The sequence below is a fragment of the Dromiciops gliroides genome, chromosome 1, assembly GCF_019393635.1.
Source record: "Dromiciops gliroides isolate mDroGli1 chromosome 1, mDroGli1.pri, whole genome shotgun sequence".
NCBI lineage: Eukaryota > Metazoa > Chordata > Mammalia > Microbiotheria > Microbiotheriidae > Dromiciops > Dromiciops gliroides.
The window spans coordinates 528,126,055-528,150,509 of record NC_057861.1 but is presented as its reverse complement, the minus strand read 5'-3'; the positions used below and the strand labels follow the sequence as shown (position 1 = coordinate 528,150,509).

Sequence of the window (24,455 nt, the reverse complement as noted above, 5' to 3'; positions counted from 1 at the left end):
CTTGCAAAAATCCCTCTTGTGGCTGGGCACGGCTAATGAGCACATCTATTCTCGGTGTCTGTGTTAAAAAGCGCTAGCCTGGGAGTTCCCAAAAAGCCAGCTCGGAGCTCAGCTCGGAGCCTCCCGATCGGGTTTCGCCCTTAAGAGGCAAGCAAACAAACAGCAGCGGCCCGACCGCAGCCCAGGCTCCGCGGCCCAGCCTCCTCCGAGCTCCGAGCTCTTGGAAAAGCAGGGCTGTGCGTGGAAACCCCATGCTTCGCTCCGGTAGCCGGGAGGCAGCACTGGAGGACCCAGCCGACCTCCCCACCCCCATCCCCACCCCACCCCCGGCCTTCTTCCCTCCCTCCCTCTCTCCCTCCTGGCCCGGCCTTCCAAGGCTTTTGTGTAAACACTGTCCTCCTCCCTCTGGAAACTCCAGCCCCAGCTACAGGTTACTTGGTTGAGCCCTGATCTTAAAGAGACCTGAGCCCTTTAATCACCCAGAGGCAAAGGCGTACGGTACTTCCAACGGGCTGCTAACTGGGCGGGAATTTGCGATCTTTGTTTTCCCCCTCCCCCAACCTCCCCAGCTGCTGTAGATGTGATTATGAACTCTTTCTCTCCCTGTTTCTTTACTTTCCCCTCCTCCTCCTTCCCCTCTACAGAGAGGGATTTCTTTTTCTACTTCTCTCCCTCGATTGCAAGACTCAAGTCTTTTCTACCTTGGGAGGTGAGTGTGCGGAAGGTGATTGGGGCTGGTTGGGTTGGGTTGTTTTTTTTTTTTTTTGCTGCAGCTGCTGTTGCTGCTTCGCCGAGCTCCCTTCTCCTCCGCCTGTGCCCCGGATAAGTTTACCAGTCAAAACAAGTTCTCTATTCCCCTGCACTGGAACACAGCCTGCGGGGGCTCGTGAAAGGTGTCCTGTTTTCTTTCTGTTGAACATACAGCCAGTACCCGTGGAACCTACAACAGATAATGAACTCTACCCTGACAGAGGCTGGAGGGGGTTAGATCAAAAGTGTGATTGGGGATAAGGGGGAAAGGTTTTTACTGGATCATCCCTCTTCCCCACCTCCTGCGGCTTTCATAGGCCATCCAACTCCGACTCCTTTTTCCTCATTCACGTCCGAATGTAGCTAAGGCACTAGCAACACCGATCTCCGAGATTGTGGAAACAGCCGTGGCCTAGGGGAGACGACTTGTAGTCATATCCTTTGACCTACATTTAATAGTGGTCTTGAGACGAGCATCTCACTCACCTCTCTGAGTCTCATCTGTAAAATGGGGGTGATTGTACTAACCAATCTTTTCAGGAAAACTTTTTAAAATCTTGAAATGCTATATTAATGATTATTCTTGTTAGTGATAGGGACAGGTGTTTATATTACCTGCAAAGGCCTTAATACCGGGCATTCCAGGGTAGCTATGAATCAATAATGCATGAAGTCCTATGTGATCTTTCCAGGACTAGCCTTTCGGGGGAGAGTGTAGTGGAAATTAATTTTGAAGGTTGGTGATTGGTTTGTCTCAGTCAGGGAAAGCTTTTTGAAGAAGATGAGGCTTGAGTTGTTTAAAAAGATAAAAGAGACATTGTGACATAATGTTGCAATATAGGCTCAGATATAACCTATATGTGAGGAGGAATAGAATTGTAACATCCTCGAGGGCAGCTACTGTTAATTTTTTTCTTTAGTGTCTCCATGGCCCCCAGCCAGCACAGTATGTGACACAAAGTAGGCATTTTTTAAAAAGCTTATTGAATGAAGGAAAGGGATCATCAGTGGGGGCCAACACAAAGGCCTGCTTCACTTAGGCATAAGCCTGGGACAGAGCAGATGCTCAATAAAGACTTATTGACTCGAGTGAAAACTGAAGCATGTGACAGCCTGCTACTATTGTAGTCAGAACTGAGAAATTATTCTTAGTCCTCACTTAAGTGGCCAGGATGGTGAGTGATCTAGAAACCATATCACTGTGGTTGAAGGAACTAGGATTGTTTATCCTGAAGAAGGAAAAAAAAAAAGAATTAGGAACTCTCTGAAAACCACACACCTACACATATATGCTGGACACACTTTTTAAAAGTTTATTTTGCATTATTCATATTTTCACTTTCATTTTTTTTAAGCCCAGACGATCACAAACCAATAAACTGAGTCCTGTTTTGTCCTGTTAGCTGATTTCCGAGGTCCAAGGTATAAGTAAATGATCACATTGAAAATTTTCAAATTGCATTAGTTCCAGAACACCTCTGCTTAATAGGTTTGTCGTAGCTGGTTTCAAGTTTCTTAAACTGTCTGGGCCTTAGTTTCCTCTTATGTAAACCGAGGGGTTTGGATCAGATGTTTTCTATCAGTCAGTCAGCCAGTCAGTCAATCAGTCAAGAAACATTTTACTAAGTGCTACTTTGTACCAGGCACTGTGCAGTAAAGATGCAGAAAAAATTGAAGACAGTTCCTGCCCTCCAGGAGGTTATTCTAATAGAGGAGTCAACATACAAGTAACTTTGTGCCAACAAGAAATATTCTGCGTGGGGACAGCTAGGTGGCATAGTGGATAAAGCACCATCCCTGGATTCAGGAGGACCTGAGTTCAAATCTGGCCTCACACACTTGACACTTACTAGCTGAGTGACACTGGACAAGTCACTTAACCCTCATTGCCCCACAAACAAACAAAAACAACCCCCCAAAAGAGCTTTACAAGCCAGAGGGGGTATGATATTTAATCCTAGAAGTAATGGGGAGCCATCAGAGTTTATTGTGTAGGGGGCAGAGAGGTGACATGGACAGATCTGCATTTTAGGAAGGTCTCTTTGGCTTCTGAGCAGAGGATAGACTGGTGTGAAAGACATGAAGCAAGGAGACTAAGCAGAAGTCTATTTTCAATAGTTCAGGCATGAAATGATGAGGGCCTGCACCAAAGTGGAAGCTGTGTTCAAAGAGAGAAAGGGAAGTGTATACAAGAGATGTTTCATAGGTAGAATCGACCGGACTTGGCAACAGATTTATATACGTGAGGAGAGTATAATTGTATGACAAGGTTTGGAGCTTGGGTGACTGGAAGAATGGTGGTGCCCTCAATTGTGAAAGGGAAGAGGGGAGGGTTTTGAAGAAAGATGACTGAATTCAGTTTTTGGACTTGTTGGGTCTATGAAATACTTCCAGGGCTACCCATGTGGAAAAGGGATTAGTCTTAGCTTCTGTAGCCAATGGGGTATGTATGGAGTGAGTGTGGGGGGGTGAGAAAACTAGGATGGAATGGATGGAAGTTACAGGGAGGTGGATTTCATTTTGGTATAAGGAAGAACTTTCTAATTGTTAGAGCTGGGTGGAAATTGAATGGGCTGCATATGAACAAAAATATTTATAGAAGCACTTTTTGTGGTAGCAAAGAATTGGAAACAAATATGTGCCTGTCATTTGGGGAATGGCTGAACAAACTGTGGTATATTAATGTGTTGGAATATTATCATGCCTGGAGAAATGACAAATATGAAGAATTCAGAGTAACTTGGGAAGACTTGTGTGAACTGATGCAAAGTGAAGTGAGTAGAACCAGGAGAACAATATATACAATGAGCACAATAATGGAAAAGGAAACAACTTTGAAAGGCTAATTGTTAGTTAAGAAGAGTAATGATAAAGCATGCCTCAGCCTCAGCCAGGGAAGACACAGGAATGGACTAGAGATGCAGAATGGGACATACATTTTTGGATATGACCCATCTGTTGATTTGTTTTGTTTGACTTCAAGAGAGAGCCTCTATGGGGCAAAAGAGAGTTAGTAGGAGTTGACAGAAATACAAAAAATGAAAGAAAAGAGCATTAATAAAACACTAATCAAATGTACAGAACAAAACAAAAACACCCAGAAGGTAACACAAACTAACTTACCCAACTTAATAGATACTTTAAAAAATACTAGATGAGAAGTTATTTTATATACAGTCCTCAGTTTTGTTATTTCCATATTGAGATTGTTGTGTTTATTAATAATGATTAAATTCTTAATTAAAAGAACATTTAAAAAATTGAGGGGCAGCTAGGTGGCACAGTGGCTAAAGCACTGGCCCTGGATTCAGGAGGACCTGAGTTCAAATCTGGTTTCAGACACTTGACACTAGCTGTGTGACCCTAGGCAAGTCACTTAACCCTCATTGCCCCACTCCACCCCCCCCCCCCCCCAAATTGAATAGGCTGCCTCATGCGATTCTCAACACCGGAAGTGTTCAAATAGAGACTGGTTGATCAGGTGTTGAAGGGATGTCTATGTTAAGTCAGACCAGATGGTCTGTTAGGGCCCTTCCCACTCCAAAACTCTCTGACTTTGTGGATCTCTTTTGTTAGTATTTCAGCCTACTTCCTTTTATCTTGTGCTTTCTGCAGCTGTTTACACTACTGTATATTATTAACCCTTCATAATCTGAAAGACTGTTATTAAGTTGCCTTAAGACCTTCTAGTCTCAATAGGCCTAGTTCTTTAGTCCTTTTCATAAGGATATGTTGTTACTTTCTTTCCCTATTTATATTGCTGTATTCTCAAAGCCCTCTTAAGTTGGGCACTTCTGAAATGGATGCTGAGTTTAGAGGAATATTTGCCTAGAAAGGACCTTCCAGAGCCCTCATTTTACAGAAGAGGAAGCTGGGCCCAAAGAGGGGAAGTAACAATTCCAGTAATGCCCAGACCATGACCATCCCAACTGATTTTCTATAATAGCCACGGGAGGTAAAGAACTTTACCTCTAAGGTGTATATAAGGTGAGGACACCTTGCACCAACCTCAAGGGATCCTGAAGCTTACTCTCCCCCTTGTTTCTGGTAGAATTTGTTTATTTGTGGTTTTTTTGTGAGACAATTGGGGTTAAGTGACTTGCCCAGGGTCACACAACTAGTAAATGTCAAGTGTCTGAGGCCGGATTTGAACTCAGGTGCTCCTGACTCCAGGGCCAGTGCTCTATCCACTTCACCACCTAGCTGCCCTTATTTGTTTGTTTTCATCATAAACATGATACCACCAACCCTTACCAACAGAACAACAACAGAAGGCCACCTGCCACCCTAACCCTCAGTGTCACCATAAAAGGAACAGCAACTATAATTTAGAGTATCAACACAGAAGGGTCACCATCTATCCTGACCTACAATTATTTTTTTGTGTGGGGGGCAATGAGGGTTAAGTGACTTACCCAAGGTCACACAGCTAGTGTCAAGTGTCTGAGGCTGGATTTGAACTCAGGTGCTCCTGAATCCAAGGCCGGTGCTTTTCCCACTGAGCCACCTAGCTGCCCCTCTGACCTACAATTTTTAAGATGATTTTTTATTAGTATTTTCTATTTATTACATAACTATGGTTATCCCAAGTACCCCTCCCCTTTCCAGAGAGTCGTCTTATATGACAAATAGCATTTTTTTTAGCCAGGAAAAAAATCAGCACAAAAACATGTACAATGTGTAACACCCACAGACCTCTCGTCTCTACCAAGGAGTAGGTTAAAGGTATCTTGTCATATCTCTTCATTTTAGTCCTGATTGATTTTTATAATAAGACAAGGTCTTTATAATGTTGATTGATTTGATTTGATTGATCTTTATGGTGATATGAGATCTTTTTAATATAACAAGATCTTTATAATTTTATTAGCATTTGCTTTTGATTTTTTGGCGTGCCATTCCACTTACATTGTTGCAGTTCCTGCATATATTGTTTTCTTGGGTCTGTTTACTTCACTGTTCATCAGTTCATGTAGATCTTTTCATGCTTCTCTGTATTTATGTTAACACAAAGATAAACCCAGTAATCCAACCCTACAGTATCAATACAAAGTGAGCACCATCAAACCTAATCCACATCACAATCACAAAAGGGTCACCCCCAAAGTTAACCTACACCAGGTCACCAAGGTAACCTCACCAAACCAGAGTTATATTACCACTGCCCCAATCTACAGCATCACAACAAAGGAGGTGCCACTTACAGCTCACATACAATGTCACCACAAAGGTGATCACCATTGACCCTAACCAAAGCGCCAATGCAAAAGTGACACCATGGATCCTAACCTATAATGTCCATACGATCAATGGTGGTAATGATGGTAATGATGATGGTAGCATTTATATAGTATCTCTTATGTGCCATATTATTTCATTTGATCCCCACAACAACCCTGGGAGGTAGGTACTACTATTTTATCAATTTTACAGTCAAAGAAACTGAGGCAAACAGAGACTAAGTGACCTGCCCAAGGTCACATACCTAATAAGTCTCTGGGACTGGATTTGAACTTATGTCTTCCTGAATCTAAGCCCAGAACTCTATCCACCTAGCTGCCTCTAGCTACCATCCAACTTAATTCAGTGTTACCACAAAGGGTCAGTAAAAAAGGGGCCACTGATAGACTATCATTCACAATGTCAGTATGAAGAGACTGCCACCAGTCCTAACTGATAATGTCAACACAAAGGTGTCATCAATGAGCCTGACCTACATTCCAACCCCCAAAGGAGGTTCTCTGAGGAAGTGGGGATCTACTATCTTCTTCTTCCCTAAAGTGACCCCCCAAGGATTCTCAGCAGCCAAACTGAGCTAAGATGCTCCTCTGAAGCACCGGCTTCCTCTGTTTGTTTTGGTTTCTTCTTGCTGTGTATGGGGATTTGGGAGTTTGGTTTTTATAAAAATCAGTTGTTGGCAAGACTTAAAGCGTGTGATATTTTTATCCTTGAAACATGCCCAGGAGCCAAGCCAAGATGTTCAAGTTTGATTCCTGTTCAGTAGAAGCCTTGGAAATACAGGGAAGCACCTTCAAGCAGAACAGGTCAGCAATGCTTCAAACTGTGGTTCCAAGGGCTACTGGCAACCTGGTTAAACTTTCTGGTGAGCTTACCCATCCGCGCATCTCACACACACACACAGAGATATACCTGTAATTCTTTTGACTGTGCATGTGTCTCCTTACTCTCTATGGGTCAGTGATAGTCAGTGAAGAGGAAGGGACAGAGAAGGAAAAACATCCTCAAGAAATGATCCCTTCAGTGAAGGAAAGAATGATGGGCAAATCTGAGGTTACCTGAGCAACATCTAGGTTCTTCATAGATATATAATAATAACAATCCACATTTGTGCAGTGCTTTAACTTTTACAACAGGATTTTTCCCAACAATCTAGTGAACTAGATCGTTGTCCCCTTTAAACAGATGAAGGAGGGGCAGCCAAGTGGCGCAGTGGATAGAGCACCGGCCCTGGAGTCAGGAGGACCTGAGTTCAAATCCAGCCTCAGACACTTAACACTTACTAGCTGTGTGACCCTGGGCAAGTCACTTAACCCCAATTGCCTCACTTAAAAAAAAAAAACTAAACAGATGAGGGAACTGAGGCTCAGAGGGAGTAAGTGATTTGCCCATAGTCACATAGCTAGGACATGACAGATTCTGGATCCAAACCCAGGTCTCCTAACTCCAAACTGAGCACTATTTCTACAACATATGCCGCCACTCATATGTACATTGCATGCAAATTACATACACATACATCTGTGGTCCTCCTAACAATCTCATCCCCACAGTATGGCCCTTTGAATTACCAACTGGAGACTTGGGTAAAATTAAATTAAAAAAAAAAAAAAGAAAAAGAAAAGAAAATCCTTTCTGATCTTTCTTCCTTGTGAATGTGGATTCCCAAACAGACTGATGAAGGAATCAACAGGATGACTTTACCAGCCTGGGAAGCAATAAACACCGAGGGAGGATTAAGATGCCAGGAATCCAGGTAATAGAATTTTTAGTTACCAGAAATACGTCCTCAAATGAGGAAAGCGTGAGCCCTGCTGAGAACATTGTAAAACTTGAAGCATTACATAAATATGAGTAGTTATTATTATATATCTGCAAAGATCCCAAATGATGCATAGGAAATCTCAGGGTTCCCCATCATTGTTTCCTCTACTGAAAGTTATCATCATGCCATCTGCCCTAATAGACAGAACTCAGGCTTTTCTCAAAGTCGCTAGCGGCAGCCTGGTGAGTGAAGTAGAAGGTGCCCTCAATTTGAACTCTGAGGACCTAGGTTCAACATCCTAGCTTTCTTTGTAACCTTGGGCAAATCACTTAACCTCTCTGGGCCTCATCTGTAAAATGAAGGGGTTGGGTGAGATGATGATTTGAAAGTCCCTTCAAGCTCCTGATCCTGTGATCCCTGCATTCCTCCCCAGCATATACACACATACTCACACACACACACACACACACACACACTCTCTCCAGTCAGTCTTGAATGTAGTTCACGTAAGGCTAAAGAAAAATGATGGGATGAACTAAACACTTGGAACAGAGAAAAAGTGTAAGAAGCCCACTTTCCTCCATAGACCTGCAATAGATTCATTTTGGACCTGGCTGACCTGGAGGTAAGGCAAGCAAATAGGAGATTCAATCTCAACTAGAGAATCCAGAGATGTGAAGAGACAAATTCACTTGTGGTGGGCTTAGGCACAAGCTACTCTGGAGGAGGATGTGAGACAGCTGACTCGGAGGCATTTTTAGAATAATGGATCCCCTGTCTTTGGGAATAGGACATTGAATCAAAGCCAGGAATGTTGCTTTTCAGATTTCACCATCAGAATTCCTAGGAAGTAAGTCAGTAGAAACAGAATTGTTCCCACTGGCTCGAGTTTTCCCAGCTGGAGGGTGACTTCTCCATCAGATTTCAAAGCACTTTGTGCTTCTTTGGGGCATTTCTCATGTGAATGAATAAAGACTATTAAGTTTCTCTACAACAGGAACCAAAGGTTATTTTACCTACTTACTGTTACGCCCCATACAGCACCATGTTCTACATTGTCCTGGCCCATACCCGTTCTGGCCTAGTGAAACATCTTCAGCATTATCCCCCAATCCATCTTCCACTCAGCAGCCAAAGTGATTTTCCTAAAGAGCAAGTCTGACCATGTAACCTCCCACCCCTTTGATAAACTCCAGGAGCTACCTAGGCCTTCCAGGATCAAACTCTTCCATTTGGCATTTGCAATCTTTCACAATCTGGCCCCCTTCTTACTTTTCCAGTCTTCTACTTTAATCCACTGTGTTTGTCTGCTTGGTTGAATCAGATACCCTGGCCTCCTTGCAATTCCTTGCACATAAGTGCTCCATCTCCAGAGTCTGTGCCTTTGTATTAGCTGTTCCCCATCCCTGGAGTGCTCTCCTCCCTTACATTTGCTTCTTAGAACACTTAACTTCCTTCAAGGCTCAGCTAGAGAGAGCTTTTTCCTGATACACCTCGCTGCTCCTCCTTCCTCTTCCAAATAATAAATATGTACAATAAATGCTATCTATCTTTCTATCTATCTATCTATCTATCTATCTATCTATCTATCTATCTATCTATCTATCTATCTATCTGTGTCTGTCTATCTATCTCTCTATCTATCCATACATCCACACAGTAGGTTCTTAATAAGTGTTTGTTGATTGACTGATTTGTATTTCCCTTTTCACCTTCTACAAAGAAGGACAGGTTTGTTGTACAGAACAGGAAACAATTCACATTCAGTAAAAGCAGTCAGGAGCCATTCCAGTAGGGCTGGGTCTCACAGGTAAAAAGCTGAGGAGATAGCTCAGAGGTTCTTAATTGCTTTCTTTCTTTTTGTCCAAGTTTACTGACACAAGATTAGGAACTCATGCTAGAATCTAGTTGCTGGGTCTTTAGGACCTCTGTGCTGAAAGAGTAGATAAGGGTTCGAGGAAGATCAAGGAGAACAAGGGAGGAAGAATGTTCTAGAAGTAACAGAGGCAGACAGCTTGGCAAAATTTGTGAGCATCCTCTGTGGAGAGGAGAGACCAGGAGGTCTGAGTTTGAATCCTGACTCTCCTAGTCACACCAGATTGTGTGACCCCAGGCAAATCACTTCCCCTCTGAAGATCTCTGTTTCCCCATGTGTCAAACGAAAGTTGGACAAGCTGATCTGGGAAGGTCCCTTTTCTCTCTAAACACCATAGATCCCCGGATGCTTTAGAAGCCTTACCTTCAAGCCTGATCTCTTCATCTTGGGACATCTCTCACTAATTGTTTATGTCAGTGTTAGCCCTGAATGGTTATTTGTGATGTGTGGAAGAGTGAGGACAAGGAGTCTGAGCCATTTTGAGCAGTTATTATTGTTCTATTTGGTGTCGTAAGCGGTCATTCCGCGTTTTGCTTCATTACAGACAGTGCATTTAGTTAAGTGTGTGGATTTAATGGGCGTCCATTCTCAGCAGGCCGGGCGGAGCTCAGCTCCAGAATGATTACAGATGCAAACGTGGGGGGGGGGGGGATGAGGAACACAGCAGGAGACACAGGGACACAGGGTTAGACCGGGGCGGAAGGAGGCTGTTGGGGCCATTTTTCTATCCTTCCTTGAGATGATGAGCCATCCCAAGGAAGCTGACTAATGTCAGGGAGGCCGGGACCCTCATTACTGAGACCAGTGGCACATTTCTTCTCTTTCCCTTTAGGGGATATTCCTTGCATGTTCTAAAGCCCATCCAGTAAAGACACAATCTTTCCTGGAGGCCCATGGGAGGGCTTTGTGAGGCCTCTATAGCCACTTCATAGGGAACTAAAAATGACCACAATTAAAGCTAAAAGATGATAAAGAACCTAAGGTCAAAATCACCAACTCTCCTTCCCCATGTACTTTCTTTAAAAGATACATTGAAGGAAGCAGGTCTCCAGGGACGATTTGGTTACCCCCAAAATAAAAAAAAAAATTTTTAGAAAACCGAATAATGGAATTACTTTTCTTCTCTCTCCCCACCATCCTGACCCCTCCTTTAATTTAAATGTTCGAAAGTCAAACTCCTACAACCTTTGACTGGCACCCAGGGGAGCACAAAGGCAAACCAGACCAGAGCTACACCCCCATGCACCAGCCTAATTGAATTTCACCATCTGAGAGAGCAAAGGAAAAAAGAAAGAACCACCCCCCCCACCCGTAAACATCATTGACTGCAGAGCGAGAGCAAAAATTATTTCAGCATTAATAATCCGGAGGGTTATTAATAACACCAGAGAGGACATGGAAATAGATGTGATTTTTATCTTGACAGCCTCCCTTTAACCTTAACTGAAATCTTTTGCTCCACCGTAGCTGGGCTCTGGGGGCCTTCAGCGGTTTCAGGGTCCTAGTGCCCCAAGCTTGGGGGCAGGTGGGGGGAGGGGGCTGTGCTGGCAGAGCAGGAACTTGTCTGGAGGGAGAGGATGAAAAAGTAGAGGGTGCTCAGAGCTGAAAAGAATGCACAGTCAGCCTCAGTGATATCTTCCTCTTTCTCCCCTTGCCCAGAAAATGGTGGGTTGGGGGTAATAATACACTGATGTGGAAGGCCTGAGGCTTTCTCCTTCTGGAAGTCCTCTGTAATCTGGGGCCTACCCATCTTTCAGTCTTTATCTCCTACTAATCTTAGCCAGGCTGGATACCTCAACTTTCCCCTAAACAAGTTTCTTGCCTTTGTTCACATATGCCTCTCCCTTCCCTCATCTCCAACAACAGATCTCCTTCCCTCCTCCCTCCTCTTTTCCATCCATCATAATCCTTCATGCCTCACCCAAGTACCGACACCTTTATTAAGCCACCCCAGATGACTGCAGCCACAGGAATCACCAACATCAGATCTTCCATCCTGTTTGTATGTACTGCTCACTTGGGGGGTGGGATGAGGGATTGTAGCTAGGTAGTGCAGTGCATAGAGTGACAGCCGGGAAGTCGGGAAGACTCATCTTCTTGAGTTCAAGTCCAGCCTCAGACACGTACAAGCTGTGTGACCCTGGGCAAGTCACTTCACCCTGTTTGCCTCAGTTTCCACATCTGTAAAACCAGCTGGAGAAGGAAATGGCTACCTACTCCAGTATCTTTGCCAAGAAAACCCCACAAGGAGTGGCAGAGAGTTGGATGTGATTAAGCAACAACTGCTCCCTTGGGAGACTGTTGCTCAGAGCAGCCTTATGACATTCCTTGTATTCTTTTTTTGAATGCTTCTGTTTACTACCTGGGTGAATATGAGCAAGTCACTTAACCACCTCACTAGGCCTCAGTTTCTTCATCTGTAAAATGAGGGTATTGGATTATAAGGCCTTTGACATCTCTTCCAGCTCTAGATCGAGGATTCAATTGACTGATTTTTAATCTATTTAAACCTTATTCCCCAACGACACTGTAAGTGCCTTGAGAACAGAAGCCGTGCCTTATATTTTCCTGTAGTTCCCATAGTGCCTAATGTCGCCTCCTAAACAGCAGGTACTAAATCAATATTTTAAAGAAGCTGAGGATGGCCTGGGAAGAGGAAAGATAGCTTGGCTCTTAAGGTTTGTGGTTGCTAAAGTGTCTGTCAGGGTCCCATGGCTCAGACACAGGCACACCTGAGAGACCAGGGGAGGGTTTAGAAAGTATTGGCATGGTCCCAGCTGTTGCTTGTGACACAAAGCCATCATTGCCCAGCCCTCTGCTATATCCTGTGCTTAGGACTTCTCAGGCAGGATACAGTGACACAATGCCCAAGAGTCTTGCCAGACACACACACACACACACACACACACACACACACACACACACACAGGTCAGGTGGCACCGATGGACCTCCCTTGGTTCTCCCAAGCACCTTCAACATACTCACTCTATAACTATAGCCTGAGAATTGGCCTAATAGCATCCCAGAGATAGAGGTGCTTGCTGCTGGTCTATGCTGCCAACAGGCAGTCAGAATCAGGGAGAGGTTGGTATTTCTGTCGGGGCTGAGCTGCTTTCCTGTTCCCTCAGTTCCGTTGCCCTGCCTCCCGGATCATGGTGGCGGTAGCCAATACTAGAGTAGACATCTAGAGACTGAACCCAGTCCCCACTGTCCCTCCACACTGTCTTTAGACAATATATTAGGATACTTTATCATCATCTTTAATCAAATTTCCCTCCCTCTCAGGGATGGGTCAGATAAGCGTAGTCCAACCCTAGCATTCAGGATGTTGCTACAGCTGGAAAGGATATAAATTTTCTGCTGTAAATTAAGCAGAGGGAAACCTTAAGGAACTTCTCTCTTGCCCTAGGAGAGGCATCCAGAAGTCATGTCTCTGATACTCTCACCCTTTTTATAGCTGCTGCTTGTCCTTCCGGATAGAGCAGCCAGCCCCTGCTGAGGACACCGTGTTCCTCATGATGAAGTATCTTGGCAGGAGAAGGAGATGGAACAGACACCTGTGGTGGCATTTCCTTGTTCACTCCTGCCCAAGGGCCTAGCCAGCCTGCCCGCCCTTGCAACTCCAGCCTGGTGTTCTCACCCCTTATTTCCTGCCCCCCAGTCTCTGCCAACTGAAATCCTCCCCTTTCTTCCAAGGCCCAATCAAACTCCATCTCCTCTGTGAAGCCTGTCTTTCACCTGAGGTTAGATGCTCATCACCTCTCACCCTCAATATTGTGATATCCTCTTGATTGGTCTCCCTTCCTCTGGCCCCTCCCTTCTTCAAACCATCCTTCAGGCAGATGCCAAGTGAAAGTCTGGATCAAGATCTGATCATGTTACTCCCCTGCTCAGGAAACTCTAGTGACTCCCTATTACCTTTAGAATAAAATATAAACTCTTTTGTTTGGTATTTAAAACCATTCATAGTCTGGCTTCAGTCTGACTTTTCAGGCTAATTACACATTCTCCTCCTCTTCTCTCCACCTCCCACAAATGCTACAGTCTAATCCGACTGGCTCATTTCATGCTTCTAGTATTCAGGAGGACCTGAATCCAGCCTCAGACACTTGACACTTACTAGTTGTGTGACCCTGGGCAAGTCACTTAGCCCTCATCACCCCCGGAAAAAAAAATAAGCTCCTTGAGATAAGGGGTCATCAGGCTTTTACCCCAGTGCCTTGTTCATGCTTCTTGGATCAATCTATCAATTGAGCATCCTCCCCAGAGGTGAGTTCTTCCCCATGGTGGAGCATTGGATATGGAGTCAGAAGACCTGAATTGGAATCCTGGCTTGGCTATTTACCGCTTATATATGAGCTCAGTTTTAAACCTTCATAGCTCCAGTTTTCCTCATCTGAAAGGAGGAGTTGAACTAGATTGGCTTCTAAGACCTCTTCCAGCTCCAATTCACTGAGCCTATGATCTGAACACTAAGCACTTAATCTCTATATAGAAACTCACTGCGATTGCCTTGCTATTTGTGTCTAAACAGACTGTAAAACCCTTGAGGGCAGGTACTGTGTCTTACTCATTTTGGGATTACCTAGCGTCTTAAATGGGCAGTGGCTAGAACACTGGGCCTGGAATCATGAAGTCTCATCTTCCTGAGTTCAAATCTGACCTCAGACACTTCCTAGCAGTGTGACCCTGGGCAAGTCATTTAACTCTGGTTTGCCTCAGTTTCCTCAGCTGTAAAATTAGCTGGAGAAGGAAATGGCAAACCAAGAAAACTAGTCAAACAAGACTGAAAAAATGACCAAACAGCAGTGCCCTTAAAACCAGCAGAAATGTTTGTGAAATGAACATAACCTCTTATTTGCCCATGTTGCTGCACTGTGTAGCATACCAGCAGGGACCCAAGAAAGTTTCTCTGGTACCCAAGATCTGGGGTATGTGGTATGTGGGGTTAGGAATTAGGGATCTTACTAGAGCTGAAGCAATGATTCTCTATGGGGCACCCCCGTCCCCTAGAGGAATCACTCTGAAAAGTTTGGATGATATCCAGTGTCTTCCCCCCCCCACCTCCTACAGTCTGTGGGCCCAAGGCAGATGCCTCAGCTGCCACACCCTGGTTCCACTCCTACCAAAGATTCCTGCAATCTAGTTTGGATTCAAATCACTCTGTTCCCTATTGGACAGAGGGTGGAACATTTGTCCCAGGGGATTTCCCTAATGAACACACACCTATAATTAACCTAACTGGCCACTTGGGAAACACCATTATTCACGGTAATGTACCTATTAGGAACTCATTTACCTGCTAGTTAAAAAACAAGCATCACCACCAAAAAAAAAAAACCAAAACCCAACAAACTGAGTCAGGCAGGTGAGAGCTGGATTGGAAAGAGTCAAGTAATCTCCTTTGCATCTCAAGCTGTCAAGCTGTGAGCATCAGAACCATCCCACATTCTCCAGAAGTGAATCTTTAGCACTAACATTGTAAGGAATGGATTTTTCTTTTTCTTTCTAAATGCCCTAACAGGACGACGTTGGCTTCATCTGCACTTTCCTTCTTCGTACGGCCTATTTTCCACTGGGCCCAAGGACGCGACATCAGGGCCCTGACCTAGCGGAGAGATGGATGAATTGGCCTCTCTTGGGTTTTTCATCTCTGATTGCTCTGACACCAATGACCTGGACCTTGGCGGGGGGAGGCTCATCTATGAATCATGCCATCAGAGGAGCCAAGAAAGGGTCTGCTCTCTATATTCAGGGCCTCCCAGCCCAGGTACCCACAAGGTTCAATTTCCTAAGAGGACGGATGAGAGAAGAAAAATCCTCCATGCTCCTGGTGCCATTTGCCCAGCATTCTCTGGAGAGGAAACATTTGTCCTTGACCTCGGTGGGGACACTAAGAAAGAACTTGGGCACCAACTCCAAGGGTGGACAGGGAAAAGCACTGTGGAGCCCCTTCCTCATTCAGAGCCCCTTAACCACCAGGCTCCTTCATTTCTCTAAGAGTGCCAAGATCAGGTCTGATTGTGGGGAAGAGGCAGAGCATCAAGTCCAACACTGGGGCCTTTGCGAATAGGGGCTCCCCCATCCCCTCACTTAGATAGCAAGAATATGATTGGCCGAGACAGAACTGGCAGCCCGTAGCCTCTTGGAAATGAATCAGGAAATTTTGTTTTTGGTCTTGGATTGATCCCTGGAAGAGTGTAATATCCATTCCCTGCCCATGTAAATTCGCCAACCCTTCTCCTTAACTTTAATTTTCTTTCTATAGAAAAATAAACTAATGATGTTTGCAGAAGGCACTCATTTAGGAAAAGGTCCAGACTCAGCACTTTTCCACAGGAAGGCAGTGATGTGTTCAGAGGATAGCAGCGTGTGTGCTGGGGGAAGGGTGAGAGGCACTGATTAATCTAGTCCCAGGGGGGATGGTAATAACCTGCTCTCTTGCTGTATCTATTACCTGCAATCTAATGCCAAGGTCTAATGGAAGCACCTTCAGAATGGGACCGCCCTGATGTAATCAGTCCCAAACACTTCAGATTTGATGCCAAATACGTTAAATATCCTTCGGTTGGCTTATACGCTATGGAGACAGGCACTGCCAGTGAATTCTGACTCCACTGCAATGACATCACCTCAAGTTCTTGGTGAGGTGGCATATAAGCAGTGCTGAGTCAGTTTCCCCATCTATAAAATGGGACTAATAATGCTTCCCCATTTTCCCACAGCTGAGCACTCATGAAAGCGAAGGGTTTGGTACCTCCTTAGGGAGAGACACTGTAAACATCTCTACTGGGGACCTGTCCTCAGCCTCTCTGAAGATGTAAGAAGAACCAGTCACAGCTTACTCCTAGATTTAACAACATTTCTTAGAGATCCCCAGCTTCACCTTAGTTAATTGCTCACCAGTCACCGGTCACAGAACCTCAGAGTTAGAAGACACCTCAGAGTCCATTTGACCCAAGCCATAACTGGAAAGTAATTCCCTCTGCCACACACCCAAGAAGGATTCATCCAGCCTTTGCTTGAAGGTCTGTAGTCACCCAAAGCAGCCTGTTCCACTCTTGGCCAGTTGTCATCACGGGGCAGGTTTTCCTTATCTCAGGCCTGAATTAGCCTCTTTGCAACCTCCACCCAGGGCTCCTACTTAGATCTGGCATCCAATGGCACGTAGGGAAGCCACAGCCTCTGCTCTTCAGGAGCTGGGGGGCCATAAGCGTGAAGTAATGAAAGAATGAAGAGAACAGTAGAGCATGATGAAAAGAACCTCTGGAATGAGAAGACCTGGGTTTGAATCCAAGTTCTGACACTCACTGTGTGACCTTGGGCAAGTCACTTTTCATCTCTCAAGACTAGCTTATCTTTAGAGTCTCCTTCAGCCCTATCATGGGAAGACGGTACTATGATAAGGCTGATTTCAAATTCACCGAAGGGGTGGCTAAGCCACAACTGTAGCCTTGACATTGATGAGGGGACCAAGAGGTTGGGACTTAAACAGTAAAAGGCAACTCTATACACAGGGCAGGGTGTCTGGTGCCTGAGTTCATGGTGGCTTTATTTGCTATTTGTAGTGCATGGAGATTGACCCTTCGGCATCATCTTCTACCACAGACAAGAGTTGGTATGGGAACCATCTAAACTCATTGTGTAGTGGTGCTGTCCAGAGAGAATTGGGTCAAAGAAAAAAAAAACACCCAACTACTCACTCATTGAGTGCTAGACCTCTGAGACAGAAAGGGACATCCAAGATCACAGATTTAGAACTAGAATTGTCCTGGGAGGTTGTTGAATCCAACCCCCCTCATCTTACAGCCTAAGAAACTGAGGATGAGAGAGGTTAAGTGACTCACCCAGAGTCACACAGCTAATATCAGAAGTAGAATTAAAACCCAGGCCTCCCCAACTCCAAATCCAGTTCCCCATTTACTCATTTTCACAGATGGGGTAAATGATGTTTAAAGAAGGCAAATAACTTTTCCAGCATCACATAGCCAAGATTAGCACTCAGGTCTCCTGATTCCCAGCCTGCCACTTTTCCATCATGCTAGTTCCATGGGGCTCCTTTCCCCATCTCACTCTTAATTCAGAGGTGCCTCAACAGAACAACAGAAGAGTCTGCAAAGTGTCAGTATTTTATGGATTAAATATATATATATACATATATATATATGTATACATATACAATGTATGTGTTCATATATATTATTGATGCCTTTTATCTTTTGTATCATGGTAATTTTTCTACCCCCATCCCAACCAGATTGAACCCTCCATTATAACACAAAAAAAAATTGGGGGGGGGGCAGCTAGGTGGTGCAGTGGATAAAGCACTTAGGAGGACCCGAGTTCAAATCCAGCCTCAGACACTTGACCCTTATGAGCTGTGAGACCTTGGGCAAGTCATTTAATCCTCATTGCCCTGGAAAAAAAAAAGAAAAAAAATTAAGCAAAAGCAGTCCACGTAGTGACTGCATTTGACAACATATACAACACTCTGCCCTAGTAGTCCCCCACTTTTTCTGAGAGTAAGGAAGCATATATGATTTATTATCTGTTCTTTGAGATCATCACTGGTTTTTTTTTTCCAATTATGTTGAGTCTGACTTCCTTTTAGTGATCTTTCATTTATGTTGTTATGTTGTCTATTATTTTAGATCTTATTTCATTCTGTGTCCACAGAAATCTTCCCACATGTCTCTGAATTCCTTTTATTTGTCATTTCTTCCTGCACAATAACATTTTTTGGGGGGGCGAGGCAATGGGGGTAAGTGACTTGCCCAGGGTCACACAGCTAGTGTCAAGTGTCTGAGGCTGGATTTGAACTCAGGTACTCCTGAATCCAGGGCTGGTGCTTTATCCATTGTGCCACCTAGCTGCCCCTGCACAATAATATTCTATGACATTCACATATTGGAGTTCTTTTTAGTCACTCCCCTACGGACGAGTACCCACTTTGTTTCAAGTGTAATGCAGTGGGAAAGACAATGGATTTGAAGTCAGAAAATCTGGGTTCAAAGCCTTCCTCTGCCTCTTTAGGCAAGTCGCTTAAATTCTCTTCTGTAGAATGGAATTGGACTAGCTCTCTACCGAGGTCCCCTCCGGCTCTAAATCTCTGGTCTTGTGATACTGCAAAGAAGGTAGCTGTGGATCTTTTGGTATATATTGTACCTCTGTTTCTGTCTTTGGCTTCAGTGGCATATATTACCAGTCGTGGGGATGATTGCTAGACATAGATTGCTAGGGCCTAGACAGTTGAGTCACTTTCCTTTCAGGATTCCAAGGATGGATATCTAGAACAGTTGGTCTAATTCACAGCTTCCCTAACAAGTATATTAGTGAAACACCTTCTGCTTTGACCAGGGCCTCCTCTAACTCAGCCAGAACACAAAGACCATTGTTGGTGTCTTGTCTTTCTCACTTCCATCCCGTTACAAGATTGGTGTGAGGTAGACAACATCTCATTTAACCCCCCTCATTAAGGAAAGCCTAGAGAGGAGAAGGAACTCATCCAAGGTCATGGCAGCAAGTTTGTGGAAGAGTCTGCCAAATCTATTCTTCTGGTCTAGGTCATGTTAGCTCAGGAGAGCTGGACCCTTCAAAGAACCCTACGTATCCAGGGATTGAGGAGTCACAAAAGCACTCCAGTCCCACCTTTGGAGCCAGAACCCCAAAGAAATGACCTTCTAGAGAGGAGGAAAGGCTGGTCACCCACTCAGTATGTGTGTGTGTGTGTGTGTGTGTGTGTGTGTGTGTGTGTTCAGATAGCTTTTAGTGGCCGGGACAATGGCAGCCAAGGAAGAACGCATAAATACGAATGGTAGGCACAGCTGTGATAAAAGGGGACTGCTGTTGTACAGTAAGGCTGTTTATACAAGGAATCGAAAAGCCTATGTTTAGGGTCTTTGCTAGTTCTAGTAAATCCAGCACTCTCCTGGGGAGCTAGCTCCAGTCTATTCCATAGACTCTAGCGACACCCACTGGTCCCTGACTCCATCACCACAGAAGCCTCCTACAGATGTAGGGCTCTGGAACAAACCTTGAGCCCTAGGATGGGCAGGACCTGCAGCTGGAGGGAAAAGGGGAAGACCATTTCTGGGCTAGGGGACTTGGTTTCTCAAAAACCAACTCAACCCAGTTCCTAACCAAGGTTAATGTAAGGCTGACCAACCATTAGTGCCCCATCTCCATCCTGCCTTTCCTTGCTAATGGCTGAATATATTCCTAACATTTAGAGAAAGGGGCTTGTTGCAGGAGCTGTGGGGCATGTTGACATGAATTAAAAGGTAATTAATGCTTTTAAAGCCCTGAAAAAAACCATGAAGGCAGCTGTGCAGCCCCCTTCTCTCTCTCTCTCTCTCTCTCTCTCTCTCTCTCTCTCTCTCTCTCTCTCTCTCTCTCTCACACACACACACACACACACACACACACACACACACACACACACACACCTCTCTCTTTCCCATCTCTTCCCATCCGCCCCAGTGGAGCTGCTGTGGGACCCAGGAAGTCCTGGTGAAGAAAAAAATGAATGTATCCTTCACTCTTTCTCTCTATCAGGAGTGAAAAGTCTGACCTTTTCCTATGCCTAAAAGAGACTGGTGGTTTTCTCTTGTGCACAGGATTCTCCTGGATAACCCCTGCCTCCTGAAACTCCAGTCAATTTAGAAATGGGAGAACTGAGGTATCTCAGCCTGGCAGCAGCTTCAAGCAGCCCAAGCCAGTCCCCACAGGGGTGGGAGGCTGCCCATGGCTAGGAAGAACACCCAGCATTTTCCCTAGTATAGAAACCAGCCATTGGCCTGAGGTACACTGTTTTAGGTACAATAGTGCTTAGTTTGGAATTCCTCTGTTTAACTTTCCCTCCACTCCCCACTTATCATCTGGGGCCTCAGTTTCCTGCTCTAGAAAATTAAAGGGGGGAGGGACTCAATGACCTTGAAAGTCCTTTCTAGCTCAACATGTACGATGCCACGATCCTGCCTGCTGTAATTAGGGAACCAGCTGGGAAAGGGGTGAGTTGGATTTGCCAGCAGGCCTTTAAAAGGACTTGAGAATTGTAGAAATAGTCAGTCGAAAGTCCTCATCTCTGGTTTGTTTTAGTCTTGTACTGAAACAATGAGGGGTGGCCGGGCCCCCCAGCCTCACTAAAGAATACTAAGAAATTCAGAGTAACCTTATAAGACTCTTACAAGCCTTTGAGGGGTTTATAGTTAAAAAAAAAAACTAGACAAAAGCCACAGAAGCCAAACAAACAAATCAAAAACATGGAAGAAAAAAAAAGGAAAAGACAAAACAAAACAAAAAAAGTGGAAGAAAAATATAGTTACGCTCTCTCTTTATTCTCTGTACCTAAAGGCAAGTGCATTATAGGAGAAGGGACACAGGAGTCCCATGACCAGACAGTGGGACATGAAGGAAATTGTCTCTTCTGCTCTATCAGAAAGATGAGAAAGGCAATTCCCCAGACTGAAAAAAAAAGTCCCTTTCCTACCAACCAAAACCATCCAAGAAGCGCCACCAAAACGAAATACATTTCTCATGATCCCTAGGTCTTGCTAGGGAGCATAAGTGGATAGAATGCTGGACTTGGAGTCAGGAAGACCTGAGGTTGACTCATACCACACAGATTCTAGTCTATGTGTCACCTCACCTCAGTCTGACTCAGTTTCCTCATCCACAAAGTGGGGATAATAAGAGCACCTACACCCTAGGATTGTTTCGAAGATCAGATGAGATGATCTATGAATGGCATTTTGCAAACTATTATTATTGTAGTTGTTGTTGTTGGCTGATGAACCAGATGAGAGACAGAATAATACAAAAAGAAATTCTTAGAGCTAGAAGGGGCTTTCAACATCATCTTGTCCAACTGGTCGATGGATGAATCTTTTCCGGAACATCCTCAACAAGTGATTAGCTCTCCTCTTTTTTGACCACCTCCTGTGACAGGAAGCTCACTATCTGATGAGAAAGTCTACTCTGCTGGCGGACACCTCTAATTGTTAGAATATTCATCATTATGTGGAGCTGAAATATGGCCTCCTTGTAGCTTTCCCCCATTAGCGCTAGTTCTCCCCTCCGGAACCAAGCACAATAAGTCAGTCTAATCCCTCTTCCATAGGATAATCCTATAAATATTTAAAGATAGCTATCACAACCCCCTAAGTCTTCTCTTCTCTAGACTAAACACGTCTGAGCTAAAACACCAATGACCTTAAATGTTTTCTCCCCATCCAGCCTTGCCACCACTCTACCCCTCTCTCCCCCATCAGAAAGGAGTCAGGTGGATGGTAGAAGGTCCCTTACTCATGGTGACAGTTTGGGGCCAAAACTGATGCATAAATGGAGCAGACTTGGGGAACAGAAGAGATGCTGGAAGCCAGGATGAGTCAGTATGAAAAGGCAAAGTGCTAGCCAGCCCTGGCCCAGGCTGAGCCTGGATTCCCCAAATCAGGTAAAAGGATGGGTCCTATTAGGAGAACACACTTGTTCAGTGTGATAGTTCCCTGGGGCACCTGACTACATGAGAGAGCCAGAGGTGTGTCTAGCAGCACCTGGGGCAAGCATCATGAAAGGAAGGGGAGTGGGGCAGGGTTAGGCTGAGGAGCCCACTTGCAGTGCTACAGGGTGGAGAGGGGAGGAAGGGGGAGGGGAAGAAAGTATTCCCTATCATAGCTTCCTACTCTAACTATTCTTGCAAAATTAGTGGTAAGCTCTATTGTTTCTGTGCTACCAAGGGACTGTAAGATCTGGCAGCACCCTCCAAATTTTAGTGCTCTAGGGCAAAGCCCTGATCACACCACCCTAGTTATAGTTCTGTTAGAGGATCTTAGAGATCCTCTCCCTCACGAAGCTTCCTGTTGGGTTTGCGATCCATCCGGGTGATGCACCCTTTGCCACAAATGTTTGTGATTTCTGCAGGGGAGCCAGACTCTCTCCGTTGTTGGGACTAAAGTTGAAGCTAGGTATTCTCGTTGTGGTACCCCTGACTCGCACTTAGGCAACATTCCCCTCAGCTTATTCACTGAAAAATGGTTGGTCTAAGGGGACCTAGAGAAAAAGGTCATGTTTTGGGGTCAGGAGCTCTCTGCAGCTGGATTATAAAGGATAGCACCAATGGTCCCACTGAAAAAAGGCATTCCTTGGCACCCTTGTTTTCTGTTGCTTTTTTGTTTGTTTATTTCTCTGAACCAATCTTCGAATTTTTTGTTTCAGGAACCCTAATTAATATAAACCAACATAGAACTGATGGCAGTTCCACACAGTCCACCATTTTAGAAGACACTCGCAGCATCCTATGGACCTCACCAGGAAGAAAGCTGCTTAAAGTAATATGTGACCACTGTACCCCTGGGCCCTGGTGAAAATGAGCTGTGTCTTAGCAACTCTCGTGGGAGAAGAGAACTAAAAGACAAATAAATATAGACCTCCAGTGGGCCAAAAGCCCCATTACTGACCTGTCAGCCAGGACAATGTGCCTCACTCTTTAACTCATCTGCCCTCCCTTTCCTGCTGAAGCTGGAAGTCAATATGCCAGGATTTGCCACCCCTAAGCCCCCAGTGGAGTTTGGAGAAGTCAGGCTGCTAAGCATCTTGGATCTTCTGTTTGTTTTCTGGGCCCACTTTCTCCTTAACCAGCATCAGGCCTTGTAAAGTCTACAGCAGATGATGAAGGAGGGGGGAGGGGAGGTAGGACTGCAGAGGGGCAGTTCCCTTCAGCATCTAAGTTAACAGAGGGGATGGTGCAAAAGAAAGACCAATGTGTTTCAGTTTCTGAAATCCATCCCCAGCCATTGACTAGCTCATCTGACTTCTAGCTTAGAGAATTTTCTTCTGGGCCTCCTCGGATGGTCTGACTAGAGCTGGCAGAGACTCCAGAGATCGTGGGCTCTAACCTCCTCCTTTTACACATAAGGAAATCAAGGTTCTCAAGCTTGTCTAAGCTCACCCAGGGAGGTGAGTGGCAGAGCTGGGTTTCAAACTGGAATCCAGCTCTCTCCCCATTGCTCTATGCCCCAGTTTCCTTCTCTACAATAGGAGAGTTGCATCAAATGCTTTTTTTGTGTGTCACAAACTCTTTTGGTTATGTTTTAGGGAAGAAGACTAGGGATCCTTTCTCAGAATAATGATTGTTATCATACAACAAACAAAAGATTTGTTGTCTACATTATGTTGTTCATAATTTAAGGAAATTCTCAAATTTTCAGTTCTCTAATATCTAATGACTATATCCTGGGACTGTTGGGAGGTTAGTGAAAATAAAGATGTAATTTTTCCCCCATTCAAGCTAACAGACACCTCACCCCACCCCACCCCACCCCCAAAAATTTGATCCATTGACCTCTTGGGTGGACCACAGAATTCCAGGTTATGAAGCCCTGCTTCGAATGATCTCTAAGGCCAAGTTCATACCTTTCAGCTCTGAGAATCTAGGGTTCAAGTGGCCATGACTTCTTGCCTCCTTCTAGGAGGCCATATCCATTCAAGAAGTGGTGCAGTATGACTAATGAAGAAATATATTTAATGTTATTATGTATATATAACCTATATCAGACTGCCTGCTATCTAGGGGAGGGGGGGAGGGGGGAAGGGAGGGGAGGGAGGGAGAAAAATTGGAAATTGGAAATCTTATATAAACAAATGTTGAAAACTATTTACATGTAACTGGAAAATAATAAAATACTTTTATTTAAAAATAAATAAAAAAAATAATAATACCCCTGAAAAAAAAAAAGAAGTGGTGCAGTCAGGGCACTGACACTAGTCACCAAAGGACTTTGATTCAAATCCCACCTTTGATGCATGCTACCTTTTTGACTGTCAGTCAT

The 24,455-nt window shown here is 44.6% G+C and overlaps 1 long non-coding RNA gene across 4 annotated transcripts; it reads left to right on the top strand.

The window, feature by feature from the left end:
• Positions 1-383: 383 nt before the first annotated feature.
• Positions 384-24,183, top strand: LOC122741668. 4 transcript variants are annotated; one of them, XR_006354867.1, is made up of 5 exons: positions 384-709; positions 6,714-6,853; positions 7,662-7,744; positions 21,865-22,081; positions 22,843-24,183. It is a non-coding gene; the product is annotated as an uncharacterized LOC122741668 (long non-coding RNA). The 4 variants fall into 4 exon arrangements; XR_006354876.1 differs by lacking the exon at positions 7,662-7,744; XR_006354875.1 differs by lacking the exon at positions 21,865-22,081.
• The last annotated feature ends 272 nt before the right edge of the window (positions 24,184-24,455 follow it).